The sequence below is a fragment of the Plodia interpunctella genome, chromosome 9 (genome assembly GCF_027563975.2).
Source record: "Plodia interpunctella isolate USDA-ARS_2022_Savannah chromosome 9, ilPloInte3.2, whole genome shotgun sequence".
In the NCBI taxonomy this organism is placed as follows: Eukaryota; Metazoa; Arthropoda; class Insecta; order Lepidoptera; family Pyralidae; genus Plodia; species Plodia interpunctella.
This window is the reverse complement of record NC_071302.1, coordinates 8,857,017-8,874,680: the sequence shown is the minus strand read 5'-3', so window position 1 is coordinate 8,874,680 and position 17,664 is coordinate 8,857,017. Positions and strand designations below refer to the sequence as shown.

The following is a 17,664-nucleotide window of genomic DNA, read 5'->3' as shown; positions in this document are numbered from 1 at the left end:
TTGGGGCTAGCTCAATCTGTGTGATTTGTCATAATATATTTATTTATATTTATTTATGTTTACGCAATACCTCCAACAAGCGGTAGAGTCTATACAGATATCTCACGGGAACTAGAAATTGAAATAGCTAAGAAGACACAGTGTCAATCTATACAAAGTAAATAAGTACTTGGTGATCCATTGTCAACAGAAACTTATAATGTAGGACAAACACCAGAACAACAAAGTTTTGATTAAATCAAATGTTAAAAATTCGACCTTCCTAAAATCTATGTCATCAATTATACCTTAATATGGCATTTGTCAGACCTACATAATTTACATGAGTCTGATACGGTTCTCCGACAATTGCTTCGTCTACGAACGTTTCGACATCGGGCGTTTGAACGACAGAACCCTTCATCTTCCCATTTCGTCGACATTCAGTGGGCCTTCATTATTCGACAATAAAAAAATTAAATCGTGCACTAAGTGCTCTAAACGTGCTTTTTGAGCGTGCTTGATAAATTAAACCTAAAAAATTGCAGAAGACGTAATCCAGTTAGCGCCAAGCAATCGAGGGAAAGGCTACGTCCTCATGTATAAAGGGTGTACTTTCTCAAGAAACAACAAATGCAACAGATGGTACTGCTCCAAGAAGTCGGCTGGCTGTAGGGCGCGACTCTTCGTGTCGGACGACTTCAAGACAGCGGAGCTTTTGATGGGACACAATCATCTCCCCCCACAATTACCTACATATTATAGCACTAACTATAGATTTAGAAAGTCTCCGCGAGAACGTGAAGACCTATGATTGAGAGATAGATGCTATAATTAATGTATGGTACTAACCAAGCCAATAAATACGAAATAGCAATGTAGGTATATAAATACTGTTATGTCTTTAGACTTTTAACTTTCTTTTTTCGAAAAATGAAATTCTCAGCTTGTGAAGTATTTTGAACGACACTAAAATTATTTGGTGATTTTCTACAAGCAGCAACTCATTATCGTACCAAAAATACATTTTTAAAATTATGTGCTTTATCTGTATGTATTTCAGGTCAGCAGGGCTTAGAACTCTTGATCATAGATGAACTCTGAAACTACTTCATAGATGATGTCTTTTGTTTCCTGTATGATTGTTGTGGCTGATATGAAGTCGTATTACAAAATGTATCTTACATATGTTCTATAAAATAAACTCTGAAGATTTCAATTGACCTTGTATCTTTCACAGACAAGATAGAGTTGATACCCAGCAAGCGCGGGAAAGGTCACATCCTCGTCTACCAGGGGTACACGTACGCTAATATGGGTAACAACAACAGATGGTACTGTTCTAAGAAAGCTTTGGGTGTAAGGCCCGCCTCCTCACCATGAACAACTACGAGAATGCAGAGTTGTTGGTAGATCATACCCATCAACCGCCGACGTTGTACAGACTACCTGATGGCTCGCTTTGTAGACTATAATCGTTTTACAATAAAAGATTTGATGTCTAACTATTTTTTTTTTCTAAAATCTCTTCCTTGCTCTGCTGAACGTCACCAAAGCCCAGTTTTTCTTCCACTTTGCATGGTTTTAGCGGTTTTAGTTTAAGGCATCCTTTCTTGTCAGACCATTGGCAAGCATATAATCTTTGACCATATCTAGCCAGATTTGTATGGGTTTGCTCCTCTAGTCAGGCTAAGGATGCGACATAACGTCTGAGCATAATCATCCTCCACCATTGATCCACAAAACTTCTAATGGGTTATATATCAAAATGGCAAAATGAACAGCTCAGAAAATAAAAGTGTTAAAACAAAAATCCGATACGAATGGCATAAACAATAAAAAAATGTTTAATGAGTTACGAGCAAATCTAGCCAGTGACGAATATATCTGATAGTATTAATAAATTGTTGAAACTTTTCTAAAAAAATAATTATTTTTTATTTTTCTTTGTAATGATTGATATGAGATTATGTTTATATGAAAGCCTGCATTATTTATAATTATCTACTTACTGCAATAAACTTGTCAAAAGCTTTATCATTTCAAGTAATTTTAAGTCTTATTTCACATTATAGATGGTTTTCCAGAGCAAGTCCAATTTCTCCCTATCCAACGCGGGGGCGCAATTATTATGTACAAAATCTACACGTTTTCATATCGCAATGGGAAGCGTCAATTGATTTGCTCCAGTCGGATCAGTAAAGGTTGTAGAGCGTTGTTGAGGGTAGGACCAGATGGGAAGACTGTGGTGTCGAGCAACTTGGACCATACCCACCCTCCACCCATTTACCACAAGACTAAAAACGGATTCTATATTAAACTTAACTAGATCAACTTTTAGTCGGCAATGGTACACGAAAATTTGTAGGATCCGATATTGACAAAATTTATATGGAAGATCAAATTATTTTTGGCCCTGATACAATAACTTTGTCGCAAATATCCTTTAGCACCACTGTACCGACAAATGAAAAACGAAACTTTTGTAATGTTACTATTTTTTTATGGAAGATATAATGAAAATTAAAGGTCAGCTTTTCTTTTACTTCTCCTTGAATAATTTAATTTTTCCTTTGATATTTTTTAAAATTGATAATTATATTTGATCTAAAAGGCACCAACAATATCTACCTATCAAAGAAAATCTATATAACTTACCTATGTAATTGATTTGTTTTTCTCAGAAACATACATCGTGGTAAAGGTTAACGGCCGAGGAGTTACTCTCTACAAGGGCCATACGTTTTCCCAACATGGCCCGTCGTTTCGCCACCAATACTGCTCCAAGAAAGCCTCGACCCAATGTCCGGCTAAGCTTAAACTGGACAAAGAAGGCAATATACTCGAAGCTGTCACCAACCATAACCACGATCCGCCTAAGTTAGTTAAGACTGCTGATGGAAATTATTTAAAAATATAACATATCTTAGTTTTTTTAATATAAAAAAGCTCCACATATACTTTATTTCTTACAGCACCGCAGACCACATAACCTATTGTTCTTTTATCTAACTTTGCATTGTCAATCGAGAATGATTCCAAAACAATCGTTTCCCACAGTTGCTTCAGCGCAAACTTCTGGAATTACGGTCGAAGTCGAAGTGGTCGCTTCTACATCGAGAGCTGAACTAGAACAGGCTGAAAGAAGAACAACTGATATTGAACAGTGTGAATTAGAAGAGCCAAGAAGACGTACAAGTCGGAGAAACATAATGTGTGATGTTTGTCAGCGACAATTTACACAAATTTCTAGTCTCAAAAGGCATCAAAGAAGTCACACAGGTGACAAGCCTTATGAATGTAGCGAGTGCCAGCGTCGGTTTAACGAAAAAAGTAAATTATTGATCCATTTCAGAACTCATACTGGTGAGAAGCCTTACCAATGCAATCAGTGTGGACGGTCATTTAGTCTTAAAAGCAGTCTAATAGACCATTTAAAGACTCACACTGGTGAAAAACCATTCCAGTGTAATAAGTGTGTTCGTGGGTTCATCAGAAAAAATGGTTTACTACTCCACTCACGAACTCACAGCCATGACGATGAGAAACCCTACAAATGTGACGTGTGCCATCGTCGGTTTAAACAAAATGCAAGTTTGGTATTCCATTTTAAAACTAAACATTCAACATGATAAAAGCATTTATTAGTTTCATCTGTCCAATATTCTTTGTAACGATACTCTTACCTTATTCTGCTACTTTTGTGATACAGTTGAAATGAAATATGTGTTAAGTTTCAGTGTGCATATGAGTGTTAAGTTTCAGCAGTCGAATTTTAAAAATATTTGTACAACATGCACAATAATCATACACGTAAAAGTTGGTAATTAATAAATGCTCACACGATTTTATCCATGAGATTTTTAAAATCCCAATCCCAACTTCGCAACTAATATTATACATGTGAAAGTAAGTTTGTTACCTCTTCACGCATTATCTATTGGACCGATTGTTATAAAATTTGGTACACGGTTAGAAAATAACCTAGAATAACACAATAGGTACTTTTTCTCCCGTATTTCCCACGGGAGCGAAGCCCCGGGGCGCAGCTGGTACCTACTTAATAAAATCGTTTAATCTCGTTACAAGATTGAGTCTTATACATTCTTATAAACTACGCAAACATATGGTGACAATTCACTCTTGTTCGAAGATTAGTTAAATTTAGTTTTTTGTTGTACGGATAGCTAGGCCCTTTCCACGGATTGCATTGTCTTTATGATATAAAGTGAATGTTGCTACTTTAGAACGAATTCGGCATTTTTAAACAAGCAAAAAGATACAGGTATTGCATCACGCTTTTATCTTTTACGGGGTTGATAGGGCCGAAAGTTGCAAAATTTGAAGGCTACGTTTAGCTGTAAGATGAGCTTGTTGGTGGAATTGAGTTTAAGAAAATTCAATAATTGTAAATGTTATTTATTAGTTCAATTTTTGTAAAGTCAGAATCCCTACAAGCCCTACGTCCACAAAAAATCATCTTGGAGATCCATTGATAGATTTTTTTGAACTTTTATGTCCACTTTAATCCATGTTCTTTATTTCATCTGGGATCGGATCGGAGTGGGCGTAGAAATGCAATAATCCCTCATGAAAATATTGGCATTTATGATCAATAGAAGTGGATATAATTTGCTATATTAATTAGATATGACTTGCCACGTCGCACACGCCTAAAAATCTGCTGTAGGAATTTCTGGAAATTCATATTCATGCTCCTATGTATCTTTACGTTCTATTTATTAATTTATAATTAGCTACTGAAAAATATGTTTTAAAACCAACAGATTCGTACGAGTTCGTCACAGTGGATAACAGACGCGTTTTATATTACAAAGGTTACACATACTCCAAGCAAGGTCTGTCCGATCTACTCCAATACTGTTCTAAAAAGAAAATGCTGAAGTGCACAGCCAGACTGAAGATAGACGAATTTGGATATATCACCAAAGCTGACACGAACCACAATCACCCCCCTCCAATACTTTATAAATGCTCAGAGCGGAAATATAGCAAAATTACTTAATTAATTAATACTCGAATGGGGTGTCCACAGTTCACAGAATCACTCTTCATCGAAGTCACGTTTCGTCGAAAAAATGTTTGGTATTTCAAAATCTAGATAAGCTTGAAAATAATCATCGATAAATTTAGTTCTGTTTTCAGTTCTGTTCAGTTTAATTTTATTAGAAATATTGATAATAAAATTGCCGACGCGTGCATATTCTTAGTACAATATTCATGCGCTTTTATATACTCAATAATAACTAAAATAACTTAATACCTATTACTGTTTGCATTACAATATAAAATGTGTGAAAAAATGGGATTAGTGCGAGTTTGCAATTAGATTTCGATTGGATCGAAACTTTTGGCAGTTTGACGCAGAAACCATCGCCAACTAAACTAGTGTTTGTTATCGCGCCAAAATGTTTACTAAAATCCCAGCTCAACTTATAAATTCACTGTGTGATGTTTATCTGTGTTATTTAGAGTATTTAAAAATATAGATTGGAATATACAAGTAAGCTCAAGATTCTATTTGTATAAACTCGCGTTTTTAGTGTTCCGTAGTCCTACAGACAAGGAACCTATAGTTTCCATGTCCGTCCTTGCATCAGTCCGCGGTTTAACTTAAATGATGTAATTTAGCATATACACATGAATCACGCTGACAGAGTGGTCAAATAGAATCTTAAAACAATCGAATTTTTAGGGTACCTCTCCTATACGTGAAGTGTTTTTTTAAATATCTTTTCTTTCAAAATTATCAAGAGGTGTGGGAAAACCGTTCGTAAATTATTAAACTTTTGAAATGTCAATTTTCGTTAGAGTCAAGTATCCCCCCGCCACTAGTTTTATAAGTTTACGAGTAATAATTGACCTACTGCATTCAGAAAGGAGTTCCCCAACAATAAATAAAAAGCTTGTTAATAAAATAAAACACCTGCTTATTTCCAAGTTTAAAGGTATGTACATTCTTGATATCTAAAAATAAAAATAAAAAATGTTATAGATTAATATGTCAAAAATAGCTTTTGCCTGTGCTTCGCCCGCGTGAATTTTGCCAACAACTGTTTTTTTCTGGGATGAAAGGTCTTTCTTTGTACTTCAAACTATGTGTACGCAAAATTTGATTTGAAGATTGGATATGAAGAAGATTGGTTGAGAATATAAAGCGAGAAGAAGTTACAAACAAAATTACTCTCGCATCCTAATCCTATACATCTAATCATAAATTCTGAGATTACGGGACTTGTCGTCCATATCACAAGTGCTAATGCCAACTGTTGGTATTTGACATAGTTGGTTGGTAACTAAAAACATAGTTGGTATTTTTCGAAACAATTTTTCTTTGCTTTCTAGAGTTTATATAAAATTTGTTCAGAACGTTCGTGATAAGGACGGCAGAATATATATCGACACAAATAAGTAGATCTAATGTTTAATTGTTAATGTTAAAGTTAAATGGCAAATGCGACTGTCCTCGTTTTTACAGAGAGTACATTTGCGAACGTATTTTAGGGGTAGCCATTCACTTTCAGATTGTCACTCCTCCTTATTTTGACAAGCCACACAATCGTGGCTTGTCAAAATAAGAAAAGAGGACGTCCACCCAAAAACAAACAAGCAATTATTGTACCGTGAATAACGCTATAAATAATGGCAAGTTTGTTAAATTTTAATAAGTAATAAATTATTTTATCAAATATATAAAAATGTTATTCTTTGTCAAATAACATTAATCAAAACTATATTGTATCGTATCGTATCGTATCGTATCGTATCGTATCGTATCGTATCGTATCGTATCGTATCGTATCGTATCGTATCGTATCGTATCGTATCGTATCGTATCGTATCGTATCGTATCGTATCGTATCGTATCGTATCATATTTTGTATCTGAATAATTTTTGAGTTGAGATTATAGAAATATGCGTAACTGAAAACTCATTCATACGTATTTTTACCCATGGAAACACATTGATTTAATAGATATAATATGCTTACAGAATCATTTGAGATAATCAGACTGAACAGTAAGAACGTCGTTCTATACCAAGGGCACACATTCTCCAGACAAGGAGGCTGTTTCACCAACCAGTATTGTTCTAAGAAGAATTCGCTGCATTGTTCCGCTAGACTCAAACTGGACAAATCTGGAATTAGCATCCTCAAAGCGTTCACGGATCATAATCATCCACCACCAAAAATTTTTCGAACTCCTCAAGGAAATTATGTGAAGCTATACGACAGATAAATGACATCGTGTGTTACGCACAACTTCTCTCTAATATAAGATGTACAATAAAAATTAAAATGTTTAAATAGAGTCAAAGTAATTCTTATGATCTGATAGAAATTAATGACACAATCAGTTTGATTTTCGAGCAGAGATGAAGTAATCATGTAAATGGTATTCTTCCAACTTTATGATGTCCATTGTGTTAGATTTACCATAACACGGACTCCATAACTGGACTCCATTATAGATTAAAGATTCCCGTCACTCTTTTATCTCGATGATGAACTACTCGATTAGTTACTACGTCAGTCATATGGCAACAGAACTTAAAGTACGCTCTCCTATTTTACCTGGTCTTCAGCATACTTCATTATCGATGATGCGGGTGAAAGATTCCTGTCAGAAAATAGATGTAATTCGAGAATTCGAAAAAAAAATAAAACAAACTTGTTTATGTTTTAGATCTTCAGATTACGTACATAAATTCCGCCCGTGGAGGTCAGCTTATGGTTATTAACGGCTACTCCTTCGCTAGAGTCCACAGGATGTCCAGGTCTTGGCATTGCTCCAACAGGATTTCTAAAAATTGCAGGGCTAATTTGAAAGTGCTCAATGGAATTGTATTGTCATACGATTTGAGTCATACACATTTTCCTCCGTATAAGCGATGACCAGAGTAATTAATAGTTATACATGTTTTGCTAACATTGTTTATGGTAATGTACAATAACGTCCTTGTCAGTGAGAATAAGTTTAAAATATAATATAATATTAATTAATATTAAAAGTATGTTGATGGTTTGTTACTGCCATTGATATAACAATAATAACGAAATAAGGGCGACGAAGTGATTATTACTTTCTTTTCGTAATTGTATTTGTTTTAGCAAATTCTTGTTTGTTTTGATATTAGCAATACAATTCGTATGTTTGTTTGTTCGTAGGTATTAGAATTTATCCGTACATTAAGGGGTTCCAAGCTTAAGATCGTGAACTGGTATTCATTTGCTAGGAACAACAAACATTGCATTTATATATATGAGAGCTTACTAGAACATTGACTTTAGTAAGCTCTCGAAGAAGGGTAATACCAAGGTACAAATCACATACAATATAAATTATCACAGTATAATTTAAGTCATAATAAATACACAGGTCGGCAATCTTTTGGCAGGCAAAGGCTACAATGTGGTAGAATAAAATAAAGCTAGTAATTTTATGCCTAGAAATCTAATCCTATTGCGTACAATTGGTCATCCTACAGATCCATAATACTCGTAAAAGTTTATAAAAACTCTTCCACCTTACTTATTTATACGCCACGAAATAAATGTGCTATTTTCAAGTATTTTTTTTATTCAATGATAAAATAGAACTTTTTTAAACCGTTTTTATTTATCTCCTATTTACGAAGACTCCAATTCTTTAGCATTTGTGATTTTTACCATTGATTAAAATTTAATGAATTAAATGAAAAAATGTTTCATAGACGATTTATTAATTATCGGCAGGTCTAAAATTCGAGGTTATCGAGTCGAAAGGCAAGAAACCATTACTGATGCTGCAGGGTCATACGTTTGCGAGGACTACAAGCGACCAGCGTTACTGGAACTGCAGCAAGAAGCTGTCCAAACAGTGTCCAGCGAAACTCCGATTCAACGAATCTGGGGAGATTGTCTACTACAACTTGAGCCATAGCCACGAACCCCCGAGGATGTTTAAAACACGGGACGGGAAATATGTTAGGCTTTAAAATGTTTGTTACAATTACAAAGTGTTGCACTAGTCAACTTGATGTTAACTTTAACTTGCGCGTCGTCGTCGTTTAGATGGAAATAAATGACGAATTTTCCGATTTTCGTCGCAGATTAAAGTTAATGTCAAAGTAAATGTAACGCACCCTTAGAAAACATATGTCGTATGAGAGTATTTCAGTGAAAATTAAACTGGACCTACGGAAATCACCGCCTATATTGAATATTTAAGATCTTTGCGAATAAAAGTTAGGATAATATTATATTTGAAAGAACACATTAGGTTAACTAAAAAACTCAACAACAGAAAATGCAAATTTTAATCATTAATGTGTATCTTACTGTAGTTATATAGACGTATTTCAAATATTGAAAAATCTGTAAAACATAACTATGAATTTGGTGTTTAACGCTGTTTTTGGGTTACATATCTGGAAAAGCACATGTTTAGAATACCTTTAACATATGTAAAAATATTAATTAATAAATATTGTCAAATATTTTCTCTCGCATGTTTTTATTCCAAAAAAGAATTTAACTTTATCTGAAATAATCAAACTACTAATATATATTCCCATGTAAGTTTTTGAAAATAAACGTTCGTTTCAGCAAAAGAAATACGAAAACAAAACAGAAACAGAAAAAGGAGAAAACCTGGATCTCGGGGTTACAAAAACTATACTGATAAAATGCTTCAACTGGCAATAGAGAACGTCAAAGCAAAGACAATGTCGACAAGATTGGCAGAAAAAGTGTTTGGTGTGCCTAGACGCACGATCATTGATAAACTGGGCAAGAAGAAACATAGCAAGGCGTTTGCTTTAAAGGTCCCTGTCAAAGAAGAAGCGATAAGCAAGCTAATAATAACTCGTGTAATAGATTGTTAGAAGAGTTTTGAGAGTAATGAAGTTCCAGACCATGTATTTAAAGTTGGAATTAACGACTTTTAAGAATAAAAAAATACAAATAAAATATCTAACTATAGATAAAAGAAATTATCAAGAATTAATTGCAATATCAGTGCAATGCGCAGTATATAGCGGGATAGCTGTTAATTATTATTATATATTATGTTAATAGGGAGGAAAAAGTAGTAAATAAATTATTCTGTTTCTTTTCTTTAGCGACACTGTTTTAGATTGGTTTCTCTCTTTCGTAATGTTAAATGATGAAAGAGATAAAGAAAAACATATTGCTGGAATTCACTGAAAGAAATTCACTGGAATTTGGTCGAAATAAAAAGTGTATATTGCGTCTTCAATAAGGCATAAACAAAAAATATAGTTATACCAAAATTGGCGGAGATTGACGTCTGTAGAAAGCAAACGTTTTGTATGATATTATTTATTTAGCTTTAGTGGTTCCTCGTCTTATTTACAATGTAGCATTAATTTTCTGTACGTTTTCAAAAAATGTCATTACAGAACGGGAATTAGAGAAAATCCGAAGACAAATCAGAAATAGAAGGAGAAGAAGACCCGGCGCGAGACGTTACAAACACTACACTGATGATATGCTTCAACTGGCAATGGAGAATGTCAAAACAAAGACAATGTCAACAATATTAGCAGAGAAATTGTTCGGTGTGCCCAGACGCACTATCCTCAATAAACTAAACAATAAACATTGTAAGAAAGTCGGCAGGCCACCAAGGGTCAAAGAATAACAAAGAGAGAGTTAATAATAACTCTTATACGTACAATATCTTACTTATAGTTGATAAGTTAGACAATAAAATTACAAGATTTGAACACATAACTTCATTATTATATTAACGGGACTTGAATTTATCTTTCTGAATCTGGAAACCAGTGATTGCAAAAATTTAATCATGTCAAACATTTTCGGATAGAATTTCAGATACCGACCCAAAACCGATCCAAATATGTCTTTATAAAACAGCTTTTACCACAAATGTTTCAAAGGTTTAGTTTTAGTTGCTATAATCTATGCCGCTTGTTGTCAGCCCATCTTGTAATAGAGGCTCATCATATCATGACGATAGAATATCAACCTCCCTCCATCATATAGTGATGTCATATGTAGTTTATAAAGATAGAAGAATGTTTTTCACATATTTGATAAAATAGCTAGCTTTTGCCCGCGGCTTCGCCCGCGTGTATTTCATAGTATAATCTCGGTCATTCTTTTATCGCGTATTCTGTAAGACTGGTAAACATACAGAAAATATGATTAATACAGCCAACTTAATCGAAACGTGTTCTTGTTTCCTTCAACCCAATTCAAAAATCCTTGAACCACAAATAAAGTGTGATAAAGAGTTCGAGGTGAGTGTAATACATAGATAAAATATATATATTATTCTTTTACCTATGGTGTAACAAGAACGGATAAATTCTAAGGTGCGTAATCGTATCGGCGCGAATCTCCTAGCGTAGAAGTTAACCATACTTTAAGGCCTGTACGTACAGACTACAGATCTAATGTGGAATCGACACATTTCTAAGTATGTTACATTATTCACTTAATAAGTTTTATATTTTTGCAGATATTTCATACGAAATTGTTAACACTTCAAGAGGTGGTCAGCTTATAATGATTAACGGTTACACGTTCTACAAAGTGAACAAAATATCCAGAAACTGGCTGTGTTCGAACAAAAGTTCTAATCGGTGCAGCGCCAAAGTTAGACTGAATGCTCTAAACGAAATCACGTTCCACTATCTTAAGCATACACATGCCCCTCGCAAATATATTGTGACTAGCGAAGGAAAGTACTATAAAATATAAAATAGGAGAGATTTGTATGTAACAAACATATATGGATTTTTTGAAATGTGATTATTTACTGCTATTTATTCAAGTGGCGTCTCTATTTCTGAGTCAAAAGCATAATATAAGATGATAAATAATGAAAACTAAAAAATAGTAAATTACGTAGATACACTGAAGTGCCATTAAATTGTTTTGTTTTGTTATTTGAATACTTTTGAGTTTTGTTTATTGAGTGGTTTGTTCGAGTCACCTTTCACTTGCGCGCCGCTGTCGTTTAGATAAAATTGCGTGCTTTAAAAGTTAACATTAAAGTTTACTGGTGCAACTAACCCTAAATTGATGTAACTAAATTAGTTATCGTCGAACGGAGAAGTAAGATAGGCAGCGTGCGCAATATTTTTATTTTATTTAAAGATTTTGTTTTAGTTAGAAAAAGGGCCCTTACTGTTGCTGAACGCGCGAGAAGATATAGAGCGAAATTGAAATTAGATCCAGAGAAATACGAAGAAAAAAGGAAACAACATGCAGCACTAGTTAAAAAAAATAGAAAGAGAATATTTCAGCTAACAGGTGAAGAGAAAGAAAAAATGCGTAGAATGTGGAGAAACCAGAAACGGAACCAGCGGCTGAAAATATTACGTACTAAAATAAAAATTGAAAAATAACCAGAAATTTGGATACTTTGTTGATCTATTTCTATCTTTCCTATAGGAATTATTGCGCTGTTAACATACCTACGGCAAGACCTCTTTATCGTAGGTTTTTAGTTGAAGCCGAAGCCGATATCTGGAATCTGAATGGAATGGAATCTTAGTTTTCGTTCTATATTGCCACTTGCAAAACTTTTGAATATTTTAGCCATGGATTGGCCGAAGCCGAGGCTTCAGTAGGACAAAGTATAGGTGTTAGGTGTAATGTTGCATAACAATTTGCTTGTCTGGAGAGCATATGTGATGAGATATAGAGGAAAAAAGTGAGATTTGTCAGGTTCGTGGCAAGTAAAAACCACTAGTCTCTGCTTGCCTCTCCAAACAGACGTCATAATAATTAGCTAATTTGGACAGAAAAAAAAAAAACATATTTGGAAAGGTAGTGGGTTTATGGATGCAAGTAAATATTGGATAGATATACATTCCTATTAGGGTACTTGCTGATCTCCATTTCTATGCTAAAATTTGATGTAGGTAGGTAGGTATGATAGATTACCTGTAACGAAATGTGCTAGCTGTCACAATGGTGACAGCTGACATTGAAAGCAAATTACTTCGGTTGACGTTTCACGTCAAGTGTAATCGAACGACTCTAATGATAAACAAAACATTTACGTATATATTTTAATTATTCTCATAAACGTATTGACTAATTGATAATTATTCAATCAATGACAATATCCCGTTCAAAAGTTCAATGGTAGTTCAAGTGTACAGTAGTAGACTATTATGTGAAATTAAAATGTGTGAAACCTAACCTAAAAGATCGAATTTAAGTGAATAGTAATAATGTTAACTTATCACTGTGCGTAACCATTTACAGTTAGTTTTCACGTAAGTAAATGCACAATACTCATTATATTAAATTTGCAATGTTTGGTCAAGTTTCCTTTGAAACATTTGTGGTGAAAGCTGTTTTCCTAATCAACAAAACACTAAGTAGGTCATCACAGAATTTACATTCTGAAATTGTTAGTGCAGATATATCTACTATTGGTTCTAGAATGTAGTATAGAGTAGTATATTGTCCATGTGCATAATTATCTTTTTCTTCTTCATATGCTCATGACAGGAAAGTCTTGGCCAGGGATGTTGTTTGGAGATATGTAGCACTGTTGTTGTACAAAATCGTATTTGTTTTATTACAGCAGTTGCTCTGGTTGTAACTTAGTTAATAATTACTCAGCATTTGCTCAAAGTCGACATAACTACTATTAAATATTATGATGATGCCTTGAATTCGAGCATCTAGATTGTATAATTATTAGAATGTTTTGTTTGATTGTAAACAGTGAATGGATCCTGGGCTTTAACACTTTATGGCTTAGGGAGCAACTGGATATACATGCACTTAATTGAGATTTTTTTATCATTTTAACGTCTACCTTACAAACCAGTGTCTGGTAATGTATATTTGTGTGATTTGATTATTAAGAAGATTTATAGCACAGATACAAAAATACAACATAATATGATTGTGTTTACATAATATATTGTCTAGTTTATAATACCTACTCTGTGTTATAATGTTGTGCTGTAAAATAATATAATATTTTAATATTTCCTGTATATACTGTACAATACTTAGTGTCTATTTGTAAGTTTTTTTAGATTGTTAAAGTAATAGCAAGATTAGTATCCTAAACATTTTTTTTTTAAGAAAGTACTTGTTATTATTGATTAGATTTGTTCTACTATTGGAGCATTTAGTAAAAAAGTATTTGAAATAAATGATATTATAAATATTAAAATATATTGTCTAATTTCATATCATATTTCATTTTAAAAATTAACATTACAGTTATTGTAAAGTTTAAAAATAAATGTTGTTTAGAAATATTAATCATGAAGTATTATTTACAGGTGTTAGGTTATTTGACAAAAATAGAGTTGCTCCGATGAAAAATAAATTTAGCGAGAAACTTGAAATAACTGTTGGTAGAAAAAAAGGCAATAGTATATATTTTATTGATTCTGGACGATATGAAGAGTTCATCTCTCAAGTAAAAGACATCAAGCAGCGATATAATAAGTCTTATGAAGATTACAAAATGCTCGCTAGTTATGATGTAATTGAAATTAATGGGAGAGAGCGACTAATTAAGCCACAAGACGAAACAAATCGTAATATCAAGTTTTATGTGTGTATAGATGAGTTGTTTGGAGTGCTTCACACTATGCATTTGCTATTTAATCATGCGGACAAAGATACAATGGATGCAGAGTTGAAAACTAAATATTGCAACATTTCCAAAGAGGTTATTAAGATTTATCTGAGTTGTTGTCAATTTTGTAATTGTAAAACATAGCTATACATCAATCCAGTGTTCAAAAAATAGTTTTAAAGAGAGTTTTAAATGTTCTAAATATATTTTTAAAGACTGTTTTGGGAAGGTCAATGTTTTTTGCCGTTTTCTTTTGCGTCGACATCTGTACGAGTTCAATATTATATCGCCCTTGTTATGAATATATCAATGCCAGGTGTTCTGTGTGCGTAGAGCTCATGATAAAATAGGTACCTACCGCACGTGCTCTCAAATGCATAATTTTATCTTTTAGAAATTCGCGATAAAGCACAATAAATAAATTGGAAGACTGCCATAAATAATAACTAAGGTATAACTCAGAAGAAGATAATATATTTATTAATTTAATTTAACTAATCAGTCAAGAATACTTTTAAAACTGAAATACTTTTATGTTCGAATTATTGTAATGATTGATGTATGTTACCATTTCTTGTGCGCCTTTTTATAAGATAAAAATTTTAATAAATAAAAGTTATTATTAAGTAATTATTATTAACTTATATTCAGATCTGAGAACGGAATTTGGATGACGTCTGACATCTAAAGGCTGGTAAAGGTAATACGAATGGTTTATATAGTCACTTATCGAACACCCTTACTTAGCTTGGCAATCGTGGGAGGTGAGAGGAAGGTGGGCATCTCCCCAGTAATAGAGTGCCATCCCAGAAGCTAGCAGAAGATTCGTCAATATCAAATTTGGACAACTGTATGTCTTATTAAACTGTGCAATATAGTCTCGTTATCATCTTACACTATAATTTTCTTGCAGCAACATTCATGATCTCCCGGGACGGGGAGAGGCTGATGAAACTCGGCGACTTCACTTTCATCAAGGACGCTCCTGGCGACCACTGCTATTGGTCGTGTTATACCCACAACGATGGGTGTCCAGCGAGGGTCTACACTCAACAAAACAAAGTCACCTACGCGAAGAACTCGCATAACCACCCACCTACAGAATTTTTTGTATGACAGTGCACAGGTTTAGGATTTTTAAATTGTTCTTCAGGAACCTTACCTCGTTTGGGAGCTAGGGCGTGGTTCAAAATCGAGACGTCACCAGGTGACGGAGTATAATATATCTCTATAGTCAAATACAAGTATATCTTATGTAATAGTTATGTAACAGCGACGACTAGAGGCATGGGACATGGCAAAACGATCTTGTGATACGTAACTTTTGGGTGTATTTGATTTATCCTTTCTCACCACGTCGCCTGGTAAAGTCTCTGTCTTAGTAACGAAGTTTCTGTTCTTTTTTGCTAGTTTCTTCCCATTTTGAGACTGATAAAAACACTTTTCGATACTTAAAACTAAATTATCGTGGAGTATACATGACTCCAGTATATTACACGTTTCATGTAGAATTTTATAAACGTACAGGGTAGAGTTAGACGAAACGAATTTATATTTACGTCTCGAACTGCTTTTCAAGATAATTTAAGGCTTATTTCAGATTGTTAACAAGCAGTTTGATTCCACTTTAATAATGATTATTAAGTTAAACTTAGGCATGAAAATGCGTTCAGTCTGTATTTTTTCATATTGATAACAACATTCTGTGTTATTACGAACATTTTCATGGCTGAGCATTTAATCTTACGCTTTGTTGTATAGGTGCTAATTTGTGATAAAAACTAAAGATGTGATCTCTTTATATCTTGCCCTTTTCTTAATTAGGTTAAGTACAAACGTGGCATATCTGATATGTTTTCAGTATTAGCTCACTTGTGTTCCATAGCTCTCTATTTTAAGAAATATATTATTTTTTAATATTTTCTTCCATTTGTTTCCTTTGCTTTCGTGCTCATTGATTTATCGTAATTTTTACATCAAATTGCATGCGATGTTCTTTACTAAACTGGTATTTTCATTTTGCAGGTAAAAAGGCATTTGTGATTCAATCTTTAAGAGGCAAACCTCTGATCGTATATAACGATTTCACTTATTGTCGGCATTCCGTGCGCAATGGCATCGTGCGCTGGACGTGCTCCACCCATTCTTATAAATGCTGCAAGGCGGTTGTTAAGACAGCAGGTGCTGCAATCATAGAAGTCAAAGGCTATCACAACCACGACGCTTCAGAATTGTTGATCAACCGTGGAAAAAGCTCCTTTTGCGGCAACTCCTTGTCCGAACAGATAATAGTCAAGTCTTGCGATGAAAATTGCGGCGATGAATCTGTATTTTAAGTACTTATTAATATTTTGCGATAAACTGTAGATTTTAGATTTGTATGGAAGAAACTACGTATTAGGAGCGGACTAAACTTTTACAATTTGAATTTTTTTAACTCTAGTCACTTTGTATAAAGAAAATAGAATACTGCAATACAATGCTAAATAATTTAATTTCATACCTACTTAAATACTTTACAGAGTTGTTGAAGAAGTAACGAACAGTCTTACTTAATTTTGCATTTATAATGTTACTTTTTCAATGCAAATCTTGCCGATTTTAGATAGATTTACAAAAGTAGCATTTGCAGTAATTACTTGTGTAATGAAGTTTTTTATAAGTAGAGATCATTTGTAATTGTAACGTTATTTAGAACATAATAATATCGTTATTTTATACTCTAGTAAGAAGTAAAACCATACGTACTACCTATATTTAGCGAAATTTCTAAAGCCTATGTTAGAAAATATTTTCTAATAATTATTTTATGAACTTAATAGATTCGACTCCATTTCTGCATACTGTCGTTTTTACGAGGGTAAAAACGTAAACAGAACAGCCAAGATAGAAATTTTGGAAAATCCAAACCTCCCTAGGCACTATTTATTTATTTGGAAAACCTAAAAAATTACGAAACCTATAATAAAGAACCTATCTGCAAAATTGTCAGCTTCAATCAGTATCAGGCTTTAAACAATATACTTAAAACTATAGCTTTATCGTTTCTGATAAGTTGTGAATAAGTCTGAA

At 33.5% G+C, this 17,664-nt stretch overlaps 2 long non-coding RNA genes across 3 annotated transcripts; both read left to right on the top strand.

Moving 5' to 3' along the window:
• Window positions 1–418: 418 nt before the first annotated feature.
• On the top strand, window positions 419–1,484 carry LOC128672207 (uncharacterized). Its single transcript, XR_010369998.1, has 2 exons — window positions 419–857; window positions 1,220–1,484. It is a non-coding gene; the product is annotated as an uncharacterized LOC128672207 (long non-coding RNA).
• Window positions 1,485–6,975: 5,491 nt separating this feature from the next.
• On the top strand, window positions 6,976–16,515 carry LOC128672200 (uncharacterized). Of its 2 annotated transcripts, XR_008404929.2 has the most exons (3): window positions 6,976–13,261; window positions 14,291–15,292; window positions 15,506–16,515. It is a non-coding gene; the product is annotated as an uncharacterized LOC128672200 (long non-coding RNA). The 2 variants fall into 2 exon arrangements; XR_008404928.2 differs by lacking the exon at window positions 14,291–15,292.
• The last annotated feature ends 1,149 nt before the right edge of the window (window positions 16,516–17,664 follow it).